Source organism: Buteo buteo, chromosome 5 (genome assembly GCF_964188355.1).
Source record: "Buteo buteo chromosome 5, bButBut1.hap1.1, whole genome shotgun sequence".
In the NCBI taxonomy this organism is placed as follows: domain Eukaryota; kingdom Metazoa; phylum Chordata; class Aves; order Accipitriformes; family Accipitridae; genus Buteo; species Buteo buteo.
This window is the reverse complement of record NC_134175.1, coordinates 4992718-5005218: the sequence shown is the minus strand read 5'-3', so window position 1 is coordinate 5005218 and position 12501 is coordinate 4992718. Positions and strand designations below refer to the sequence as shown.

Sequence of the window (12501 nt, the reverse complement as noted above, 5' to 3'; positions counted from 1 at the left end):
CTGATCAGCTTTTTAATGTGAAAAGAGCGCCCCAGTTTGAATTACAGGGCTCTGGTTAAATGATTATATGAGGTATGTTTAAAAATAGCAAATGTATTTTATGCCCAGTCAAATAAAGTACTTGGCATTCAAAACTCAAATGAAATCTATGTTGACTTCCATCTGACAGCCAAGTGACTCAAATTCTATGTTTCTTGAAGGAAAATGGCTTTTTTGATTTTTAGATTAATTCCATTGTAGCCTGTAACAAGGAATAATCTTGTACTGGATTTTCTTTAAAAGAGTAGGATCTGCAACTCTGCAAGCATGTTTCAGTTCAGCAATTTAAAATAGCTTTTTTTAATGCTTATGCTAAGGCAAGTTATAATTTGTGAAAACTGTTTTTTCAGTGTGAAATGGTCTGTTGAATGCTTCTTTAGCTTGTTTTTCTGCACTTCAGCTTGCCAGATTAACAGAGCTATTAATAATAGCCACTCTTGCTTTTTCAGGATGAAGGAGTTGGTAAGCATGGAGCTATATGTAGTTTGTATTTTTAATTAAACTTGTACTGGGATTATCTTGTATTACCAGTTACCTTCTAGAAGATTACGTTCATAAAAGGTTCATGAGTTGCTAAGTGGAAGAGATTAAAGTGATTGTTGGCATGTTAGTAGAATTATTTGTTGCCTACGCAGCATTTGCTCATAGCTTTAATTTGCCATAATGGCAGACAAGTAAAATGCAAGCATCTGAATTTTGAAATCTACACTAGCTGAGAAAACCAAGCTGTATTTTGGAGTGATTGTCTTTTTTATTATTATTTTTTTTGATGTGATGTTTAGCTGTTTAGAAATACTGAGTGGAAGAATAGTTTTTTCAGTGTCTCTGTGCTGTTACTTTGTGGTGATACTCTTAATGGTGTGACCAGAAAGGTGTTTTATTAAAGAATGAAAAATCACTTAAAGCGTGGAGGGCACAAATGAGCATAGGGAACTGAAGAGGAGATTCTGGAGAAGATAGCTTCCATTATAGTGGACTTGTAAATCCTTGCTGTATTGGTCAGTTAGTCAATATAGGGAAAGGTGTTGAAGGAATCCTGTGCTTAGATAAATAATGTATTGAAATACAGTGCTTAGTATGATTGTATGCATCTAGATCTGTCTAGAATTAACTGTGAAATACGTTGCAGCAGTAATGAAGAATACAGTGGGTGTCTCTGCTGTTATCAAAATCCATTAGCAAGTTTTGCTGTGCTTGAATGGCTTTCATTGTTATGCTTTCTGATTCATCCTAGAGCAGTATAAGTAAATGGCATCCATTCTGTGCTGATATAAACAGTTCCTATATGCTTTACAAACAATGATGTTACAGTTTGAATAAACATCTGTTTAGCTTTTAATAATGGATACCAGGCAGGTTGTGGAACTTTTAGCTGCAGTTGCATGTATTTTGGCTACAACAAGGAAGAACAAATACAGGAGACTGTATAGCGAACTTCTGCTTTGTCTGGTTATGCACGGATATACTGCGGAAATGTGACCTATTATTTTGAAAGGTAATCTGTGGGATGAATTTTTGTGTGTAGAGTAACATGTTAATGGATATAGCAAAACCAGTTTCCAGCGCATTCTGTGATGCTACAGAAATGTATTGCACTATTCTGCTCTGTATGTCTTCTAAAAACTATTTTCCCCTCCCATTTTTAACAAGAACTTCCCTTGTAGCTGGAGGAAGAGAAGATCTATCTGTACGTGAATAGATTTGAGTTAGTGCATCATAGCAGACTTGCGCCAACATTGTGCAATACTAATGCTAAGCCTGCTGTTTCAAACTGATGATGACTGCGAAACTTGACATTACCACTAACTTCCACATGCTAATGCAGTTATCTCAAATTTGGAGATGTTTGAGATGATTAAGAGTTCTAATGTTAATTGCTCTTTGGTTGCCAGAAGTGTATTCTGTTAACAATATGTCCAATTTATCTTCATCCAGCTTTCCTTCTGCCCCATAATGATGGTTGCGTTATGTTGTCAGTGTAAACATGTGCCTAGCTTACTGAATTTACAGAAAGACTTTGTGTTACGTGACTGTATTTAGAGGTCATGCATTCAGTGAGATATGTGTGAGTTTAATTTGAAAGCTTGTAAAGCGGTGACCGTTCCTAGTGTTCTGCTTTGAACTGGGAAAACACAATTGCTGTCTGTAGCAACCTGCAAAGCCAGATTTTCATTACAGAACTTCTGATGAATGCATCACTGTGTTTTGAAACATAACATATGCTTTTTCTAATGTTCTTACAGATAGGCAGTATATACATGATAGCTAGTCACCACGTGGTGGCAATTTTCTCAGTAAAGGAATTTGTGTGGATAGGTCTGAACTTTCTTTGCTCAAACATGAAGAATGCAAGCATGCTTTAAGTTAGGCATATTAGCTACATTGATCACTGTTTTCCAGATGTAGTGAGTTTGAGAAGGGGTATGTATCAGAAGGGACTATCAAGAAATTAACGTTAGGCTCTGTCTTTGAATTTAGTATTGCATGCATTTCTAGCTGGTAAAATGCTCAATGCAATTTTTTCAATTATAAAGGCTTAGCAAGGCTTAGAGATTATTTTCAGAGATTCTAAAATATGTACTATTTAATACATAATGCAAAAGGAAAATCTGGTTTCTTAATGTAAGAACATGAAAATGGAACCAGCTGCAATATTATGCCACCCTGATGCAGCTTTGATGCTACAGTTTTAGCAGTAGATTAAATATTGATACCTCTTTCTCTCCCCTCACCTTCCAGTACACTCTTAAAGCTTTTGCAGTTGTTTTTAAGTTTTTATAGAAGAACTGGTCAAGCTTCTGTAATTTTTTCCACTAGATTTTTATGATGAATTAAGAGCTTATGTTTGTAGTTTAGGGGGAAAAAACTGTATAGGCAATTTTCTTGTCTACATAGGTGAATCTGTGTGTGAACAAGAAAACTTCAGAACTTAGTAAGCTCGAGTGAAACATGTTCATATTGGTAAGAAGGAGCATGATGTCCCTTGGCTGTAGCAAAATCATACCTGAGATCAAGTAAACAGTATATGAAATTAAACTAGTAAAATGGAAAATAAATGTGTAATTATATCACAAATGAAAGACAGATGTTAGGAACCCGGGGATTATGAGGGCTGGTATGAAAACCATGCAACAATCTGATGCTTGTTTGAACCATATGTTAGCTCTCAAGTGTGAGTTATGTACCACTGAAACTGTTCAGGATACTGGAAAAAAGTTCTTACACTTCTGAGGATTAGGAAAGTAGAGAGGTTAAGAGGAGATTTACAAGGCTTTCAGAATGTTCTGCTAGGACTGGAAACACTGGAATTCGGTAGGACAGTGAGCTGCCTACTACAGAAAATCATTTGGCTCTAATGGTAGAGTGTACAGGTAGTCTGTCTCACGGTAGTAGCAAGTTTATGAAGAATTCTTATTTTGTCATTATTGGCTTCTGAGGCTAAGCAGCTTCATGTAGCTCTTTGAATTAGCTTAGCCCATCCCCAAATATCTCACATCTATAAGCTAACTTGTATTTATGAAATGGATTCACTAAATGCTCTTTCTGTACTATCAAAGAAGCTGAAATTTCACAATACCTAACAGAATCTCTTTTTAGCGAGCTAAAGGTGGCAGTGTGCAGCATTATAACTAAAGTGGAGTTGGAATATAACTGAAAATGTTTCTAGGTCCAACTGTAAGTTCTGTAAAATAGTCTGCTAAATTCTGATGTCTTTACTTAGTCCTTATTGTGGTATTAGCAAACTGATTTTTTTTTTCTTAAATTTCTAAGTTTTATTGCCTTGCTTTTTGTGGGTTGTCGGTGGCTGGTTTGTTTGCATGTGGTTTTTTTTGTTTTGTTTTTGTTTGGTGGTTTTTTTGTTTGTTTGTTTGTGTTTTTAGGAAGTACTGTAGCAAACTGACTACTCAGGTTGTCAACCCCAGTCAAGATGACGTGATTGAAAGTACAGTGCCTTCTCTTCTGTTGTATTGTTTGGCTGTCTTGTATGTATGTGTATATGTTTTTGCAGCTTTATCTCCGAGTGGATAGTCAAAGGTTCAAGGTTTCTAAGACGCACAGAAGATCACTCATTCTGTATGTGTTTTAGCTTATTGTAACTTGATGACAGTGTTGAATTGAGTGCTATGAGAAGTTGGTTCTGTTGTGACAATTTTTCTCCTTTGTACTTCTCCATGCGTTCTGCTCACCTCATATCTTGCAATGGGGAAAGCAGATATCGGAGAGAACCTGAAACTTAACTAAAGTTAGTGTTTGCTCAAGTTGCCTTTAAGCTTCATTAGATAGTTAGTCTTTTAGAGGCCAAATTAAGATCAATACTGAAAACATTCTTTTTGGTTGTGTAGTGGTTTATCTACCTGGCTAGACTGTACCATTGAGGTGGGATGCAGATTTAAACATCTGTAATGATACCCTGTGGTTTCCCTCTAAACCAGTAGTTCTAAAAACTTCCTTGATTTTTTTTTTTTTGTAGAAACTAGTAATAGCTTTTGCTCTTCAATGTCAAGCCCACTCAGCAGGGAGATCTCTTCTGAATTGTGGCTGTTGATCTTTCTGCTTAGTTTGTTTGCTCTTCTGCAAGCAGTTTGTACAATAAGTACCTATCACATAGCTTTCTTTTGGTTTTAATTTGATGGAGACTTCCCCACCTGTCTTTCTGCCATTTCCCTTTCCTATTTTTTTGTTAGTTTGTAATGTAGAATGATGAGTAAATACTTCTGGGTGGTAAAATATCAAGAGTGGAAACTGAGTGTCCAATGTAATGTTTCGCATTTAAAAACAAATCAAATGAAACAAAGTAATATCTCTTCTTGAGAAGGAAGAATGCGAAGTACTTTAAATATTGGCAAAAATCAGAGGGGGAAAGATAGCACTTAATTTGGAAATTCAGCATCTGTGGTGAACTTAAGTCCATCAAGAAATGATAGAGCAATAAAAATTAAACCAGTGGTGGTGTTTGAAGTATTTGGGGAGATGTGGAACCGAAAACCACAAATCCTCTTGTTCTTAGAGAGTAATCAAATTTTTTTTTTTAATTCTGGGTGGAGAGAGAATTACTAGTGCTGAGTGCAGTTTTTAGTCTTGTCTCAGTAGCTTGGTTTTCTGCAGTAGCAGGTGTACCTGATTCTTTAACTTGTCTTTGTATGTCTTGATAACTGGGCCAACTAGTTATGTTTGAGAGGTATGAAGGAGAGAGCGTAATGTTTGGATAATGGTAAGCTTGTTTGTAGAAACTCGATCTCATCTATGTTTTTCCTGTTGAGCATACTTGTTTGTTTTTAGAGGATTTTAGAAAAAACAAGTGTGGGGTACCTCACAGGTATCTGTGGAGGTAAACAGAAAGGTTTCATTGTGATCTTGTTCAAAAACAACCTCCCTTCCCCTCTAATAAGAGCCAAAGGTCTATCAGAAGGTGCTTCGGTTTGTTGCCTTTGATGCTCACATAATAACTCTTTTTTTTTTTTTTTTTTTTTTTTCTTGGATGTTGTGGCTTGCTTCCTGGGAAAAAACGTGCCTGAATGATTTGTAGGGACTAGACAGTCCCAATTTTTGATGTGGACTGGAGGCTGAGTAAAGGACACCTTTAGTTACATCCAGTTGTGATAAGTAGTACTGGCTTTCCTAAACAGCTGTTCTTAAGCTTCTGTAAGCATGACATGAATTCATCAGCTGACTGCATCATTGGAAATGGAAATTGCGCTTGACTTGACTTGAAGGATCAGATCATTGACATTCAGGGGACAGAATGCAGTCGATACTGCCCAATTCTAATAAAACTTGGCAGCTCTACAGTGACAGCCAAGCATCATGCCTCGGAGACTTTCACATTTACAGAATTGCAAGTAGTAAGTCTTCTGACCTTCTTTTTCTAAAGAACCGTAAGCATCTGTGTGATGTGGTGGGTGGTTTCTTTAAGGTGGGTAGTTCATCTCCAACTGGCTCCTAGACTCTTGGTTGTTCTTACTAGATAGTATGGAGCAGTATGTATGGTAGTGAAGAGAGTTTTGGTATTCCCCCTCAATTTGGATATGAATGCCTGCAGATTAAAGCCCACCTGTTGTTGCTTTTTTGCATTAACTCTCCTGTGTGTTAGTGTGTGTGTGTGCATGTGTAGTAGACTTATCTGCATCTTAATTGCTGTAAGCTATCTGCTGGGGTAGAGGAGGGTGGTGGGCTGTGAGAAACCACTGCTACAAAGCTTCTGTAAAGAAACAGGAGAGGAAATAAATGTATAGCTCCATGAGAGAATGCTCTGTTCTGAAGCAGCGTGAGGAGAAAATAGTCATATTCTGTGACGGTGGAATCAATAGGGCCTCTGTTGAAATGAATGAGAATTTTTATCTCTTGAGGCTATTGTTGAGGGCAGACTGAGGCAAATGTTTAATGGGTTCTTGCTTTTGAAATAATTCTATAACTGTAAGGGAGAGGAACATTCTTTTAAAAATTGAGTGAGCAATTATGAAAAGGCTAGTTGCCGCTTCTGTAAATGGTTCCTTTTGTCAGAGTTGAGTATTCAGTATTTGAACAAGCATTGGGGAGTCAGCAGTCATAGCAATCACAGAATTTCTGTTTATGTATTTATTTTGTGACTTAGGACTTGGTGTGTGTTGATTTGCATGTCTGTAAAATGTGGATGTCTGTCCTGAAGAAAGCTTAACAAATGTATAGAGGTAGAACTTCCAGTTTCAAAGGGAATACCTCTGCAAAATATAACTTCGGATAAATACAATTATCTACCAGCATCTTTTTCATTCTTGAATTTTGGCATTTAGGTTGTCTCTGAAAAGTAAGCAGTTATCAAAGTGCTTATAGTATGTAGTGCTTACACTATACAGTGCTTATAGTACCGCAGATGTACTATACTAGAACTCTGGAATCTAGAGCCTGTTATTGACTGCAAAGGTATTCATAAATATTTAGGAACAGTAATGGTAAGTAACATGGATTGCTTAGCAAGAACAGTGGTACCTGGGAGTAGTGAGGAATGGGCTATTCAAAGTCTTTCAAGTGCAGTACCTGTTTTTCCAGGTGCAAAGCAGATGAAAGAGTAACAAATGATTAGAGCGTGTAACATTCACAGACATGAAGTGTTATCATAAACTGTACTTGAATATTGGAAACTGTAATACTTCTGCCAACTCGTGAAGTTCCTGATTTTTGTTTTGTGTGTACAAAACTTTGAAATGTGTGGTTGTTCTGTTTTTGCTTTTGACAAAATAGTTCTGGATAATACAGTGTTTTGGCTAGGCACACAGCTCGCTTAAATTTAGAAGGAAGAGTGAGAAATTCCAGCTTGAATTTCTTGTTTATAAAACACGTGTGTGCTCATGCTCTTGTTCTCGCCTCCTTCATATATGTATATACATGCATGTATATAACTGTGGTATTTATTATGCAAACAAGGAAAAATGAGTACTCACTGGATTGCTAGGGTTGTTCGTGCTTCAGCAATTTATTCTAACCTACTCATTTTGTTGCATATGGGAAGTGTTTACTTAGGTCACTTGCCAAGTTTCATACTGTCTTGTTTTGCTTTTAAAATGCTCGGAGTACCAAAAGACTTTGTTACATCCTCACTTCGATTACTGCAGTAGGAACCAGGAAAGAAAAATGCTTTTTTAAAAATGAAAGAATAGCTTGAGTTTTAGAAATACTAAACTGAAGTGATTTTTTTTTTTTTCCCTTTACCTTGTCAAATTAACATGATTGCATGTTTCACTTTTTATGCTAAAGAGTTTCTGATCTTCAAAGGCAACTTTCAAAAAGACATGCTGGTTCAGCCAAGGAGACTAATATTTTAGAAGGAATATTACCAGTAATAAAAAAGACAGAGTTATGATAGATTGCATTAATTTTAATAACTTTTTGTACAGCTCTTGAGTCAAGATGTTGGAAATTAAAGGGAAACACAGTTCTTAGTTCGGCTGCAGTGTACTTATACCTGATGTATGGTATTATCTTGTGCAGACATGTAAAAAGGCTGCATGAAACCTCGTTGTGTGGCTTGCTGTAGTAGTGCTGTAAGAGAGGTGTGAGTTCATTTTCTAATCTCTGTTCAGGGGTCACATGACCCTGTATCCTTATTGCCCCTACTTGTGATCTCTGCCCTTCAAATGGAGCAAAATGCTATTAAAAATATCTTGATTTTCAGTAGCATTGGGTTTAGTAGAGGGTAAAAAAAAATAAAAATAAAAAGTGGTCTGTGGTGCTTAATTTCTTGTCCTTTCCATCAGAGGCTGGGAAAGAGGATAACCCGTGTTTTTCCAGACTTTTTCATGGTCACATTAATATTCATTTACCAGTTTTGGTATACCTGCTTCACACTGTAATGTAATGTGGCTGACATAAAATGCTTTACATTTAATTTTCCTAGGTTGTACCAGCAGGTTAATATTAGTCATCAACTGTGCAAGCTGATTCCTTTGCAGTATGGGGGCCAGGAATATCAGCTCAACTTCTTCTGGTAGTCCGATATAGTAGTTGATGGTATTTTGCTTCTATTAAGATCAAGTGGAGATTGGTATGAAAACTTGTGAGTCTTGATTCTCCCTGCCCCCCCCCCCCCCCCCCCGTTAATTCAGACAATAACAGGTGAACATGCTGGGTTCTTGAGTACTTCTGGGACTCTAGTTTGTCTCAGAAAAATTTAAGAGATAGTGAATGTAACAGACTTAATCAAGTGCATGCAAATATTCATGCAAAAATAATAAAAAAAAGAGACTTAATTGTATTGTTAGGAACAACGTTATACGCCTGACTGAGAAATTTATGTAGCGATAGCGGTAAACAGTATTCTTGAACTAAACTTGAGTAAAAGCTTGTTTTTTTGTTTCTGTCTGGGTAACCTAACTTACAGGTTTTCCGTAATACTGCAAATGGAAAGTGAGGAAAAAAGAAGGTGACTACTTAAATAACTGGGGGGGGGGGGCAATGATTAGAATTTTTTTTCCTGAAACCTGTGGGATGAATGAGGGAAAAAAACAAATTGTGAAATGAGATGAGAGGAAAACAAGAAAGAAATGGGTCTGTCTTGTCAGAAAGTCAGAACTCTGGAAGTTAGATGATTTGATGTTAAGTACCTTCCCCTGCCTTCCAGTGATACAAATGTAATGCCTTGTAGCTGCTGTGTAAGCAAGAGAAAAAGAAACTAAGAGCTGCCTGCCTCCCCCAATGTAAAAGATGCAAGTATTTCTTTTATGTGCTCTAAATCTTGTTTCGGAATAAGAGTTCCTAATACAAGCATCTGCCTTTTCATGAAGTCTCGGTTATCCACACAATGCATGTTTTCCAGAAAGATGTAAAATTGGAAGCAAATGTAGGTCTTCTGCTTTGTAAGTATGGGGTATAAGTAGAATGTCTAATGAGTTCCTGTGAAGTGTCAGATTTCATTTATCATGATAACTATCAATAATGCACCAGATGTTTTGACTGTGTTTAGTTTTGTATTAAATTAAACATAGGCAGGGGTGCATGAAGTTAATCTTTAATGTTGCCAAAGCTGGTGCTGTTGACAACTACTTTTTGGGTTCTGTGGGTTTTTTGGTGTTGTAACTGTGCGTGTGTATGGCTTGTGTGTTTGTAGGTGTCTTGCTTATAGTAAAGAATGCTTTAAAAATAGTTGGCTTCATTCACATACACTTATACTCTTAAGTTAATAGTGGTTTGAACAATTTTTTTTCTTCCATCCTGTCAATCAATTCTTACATTATTAGTTTAGTAAGTAATTACATTCCCTATCTGCATTTTACTTGCTGAAATGAAGGCAAGGTTTTAAATGGTGGTAATTACGTCTAATACTTCTGTTTGTAAGGTAAGCAGAAAACTTCAAATGGGCTGTATCGTGTACTTAATACCTTTGTCTAAAATGCAATCCCCAGTGATTTGTTAGTGTGTAATACATAGCCTCTGTAAATGCTAACTAATGCATTTAGAATTTTTACTGCTAGGAGTTGATACCAACTATGTGCTGGCTGTTGAGTAGGGAAGTGTATCTGCAATGTGATTCTTAGCAACGTGTGGAAGCAGTAGGGTAATTAAGATGGCAAACCTTGGAGATCCAACATCCCCTCCCTCTTTCCTTAGAAAATCAGCTACATCATTGAAACAAGACTTGAAAAGCATGCTCTGAAGCCAGAACAAACACCCTGAAATTTTTATCATAATGTTGCTTTTAAAAGTCCTAAATGTCCTCTATTTAAAATGAAATTCTTTTGTATTAACCTGCTTTCATATGCTAGCTTTCACTAGACTGCAGAATTGCCTGATTTGACTTTCTAATGTAACTGTAATGAATCTTCTGGGAAATAGAGCGATTGAATGCATATACTGTGCAACTCCATTGTAAAATATTCTGTCAGATCTGCTATATTTCTGATTTTATTTTTTTTAGGGGAGGGGTGTCCCTGTCAGGTACGAAAGCCTAAACCAAATGTATTCTCTAGGGAACTTCAGGAGCTCAGACACTACAGTGTGTAATATTGCCTTGATTAAATATATTTGCAGCATCACATACATAAATACACTGGGTGATGGTGGTACAGTTATATTAAATTCCAAGGCGTGTATTTGGAGAGAAAAGAATGAAGATGAAAATTATTGGCAGATACCTTGTAATGGGCACAAACAGAACTGCTGGGTGTTATGCATGCGCAGATAGCAAGGTGAAATATCTCGTAGCCATATAAAGGCTGTATACATCTGTGTATAATAGCTCATAAGGACACTTCTTCTGTAGACATTGTTATAATGTAAGCATTTTATTCTGTGCTTTAATGTAGCAGCTGGTGAGCTTTTTAAAAGGGTTTTTCTGTGATACAAGTTTTTTGTAACTGGTATATCCATAGTGTTTGTAAGTGGTCTAATACAATGCTGTTTTGTTTGTGTGAAGGAAATTGAACACTGGAGTTAAATAATTAAGAATTTATTAGTTAAAACCTCATGTTATAATTAGCCAGATGCTGCTATTTTGAAACAGTTAGCTGCAATTAGTGTTTTCAAACAGAAGGGTCTTGCATTTAATGCTGTATAGGCTCAACTTTGGAGATTTCAGTCTTTAGAAGCTATTGAAGTCCAATGTTGAAGGTAAATTTTCTTTTTATTCTAATGAAAGGCAGTAATCATACTGAAATTTCAGGCTAGGTAAGTGAATTTGAACAATTTGAGGTTTATTCTTGTCCTGCCCCCCCCCCCCTCCCCCCCCCGACATTGAGGGTGGAATGTGTGGTGGTAGGGGTTTTTTTGTTAATTTTTTTTTTCTGTAAGTAAAAGGTGTTTCTTTAATGCAGTGTGTGTGGCCTTCTTTTATTGTGGTGGGTTTTTCTGTTTGGGCTTTTCAAAGATAGTAAAAGGAAAACTGTGGCTGGATTGATAGTTCTGTTTTAGCCACAGATAATCTAACCAAATAGGCAACCATCTGATAATACATATGTAGGAGATCTATAGGTATCTGGGATGAAGAATGTGTGGGACAGGATTTTTAAAAAATGTGTTATTTTTTTGTCATGGGCAAGTATTTTTTAATAATACCAGCTTGAGTGGTGTGATGAAGCATCCAATGGGCCCTCCTGAGAGAGGATGATTATACTGGAGAGATACCAAACTATGAATCATTTACACTAACCTCTTGTGAAGCACAGCTTGCATTTTTAATGAAGGATGATTGCATTTCATAAACAGACCTTTAAAAATTAAAATAATATTGATCCTCTTTCATTTAGCTCTATTAAAACAGTAAGCTATATATCTCCTTCTAATAGCTACAGTACAATTATTTTTAAAAAAATACCGAAGTGTGCACAAAACTCTAAAGAGGATGGATTTTTGTGTTATAATGCCTTCTTGTTCTACAGCTGTACTTGCATAGTGTCTGACTTGTGAATAACAAGATCATTTGACAAATATTGCATATACCATATGTGAAAGGGAAGGGGGGAATCAAAGTATCTAATACTCAGCTTGACACCTAACAGCCATTCCTTTCATACTTTTATTTCAGGTCTGAATTGCCTATTATTTGCACTCTTTACAATCTACTCCCAGGGAAGGCCATACCCAAATACTCTTGTGTATTGCCTGTGTTTATACCTTTTAAAGTGGTATATGTAATCTTGCTTTTTTTGGTTCCTGTATCTTTGGGCTTCCTGTGTTTTCAAGATGGCTGTTGCAACAGGTAGGGATGGCCAACATGGTTCTTGAGCTGTGTTCAACTTCTGAATGCTGCGGTGTGTAACTATCTCTTCAGGCTGTCACGTACCCTCACTGTAGTTGTGATGTTACTGTAGCTTCTGAGTAGCCACATTCCCCAGTGGCAGGAGGAAGCAAGCAAGCAGGTGGAGTGAGAAAGATGTTACCAGGCTATCCTTAAATTCTCTTGCTTATTTAGCTTCATGCTGTAGTGGAGCTGTAGGATACCCAGGAAGCCTTGTAGTCCATTGTGTGTGGAGTTTTCGTACCCCTCAGCTTTCT

General features: G+C 36.7%; 1 protein-coding gene across 2 annotated transcripts in view; it reads left to right on the top strand.

The window, feature by feature from the left end:
* Positions 1 to 12501, top strand: part of RERE (arginine-glutamic acid dipeptide repeats) — a 256784-nt gene that overhangs the window by 14457 nt on the left and 229826 nt on the right. The window lies entirely within an intron of this gene.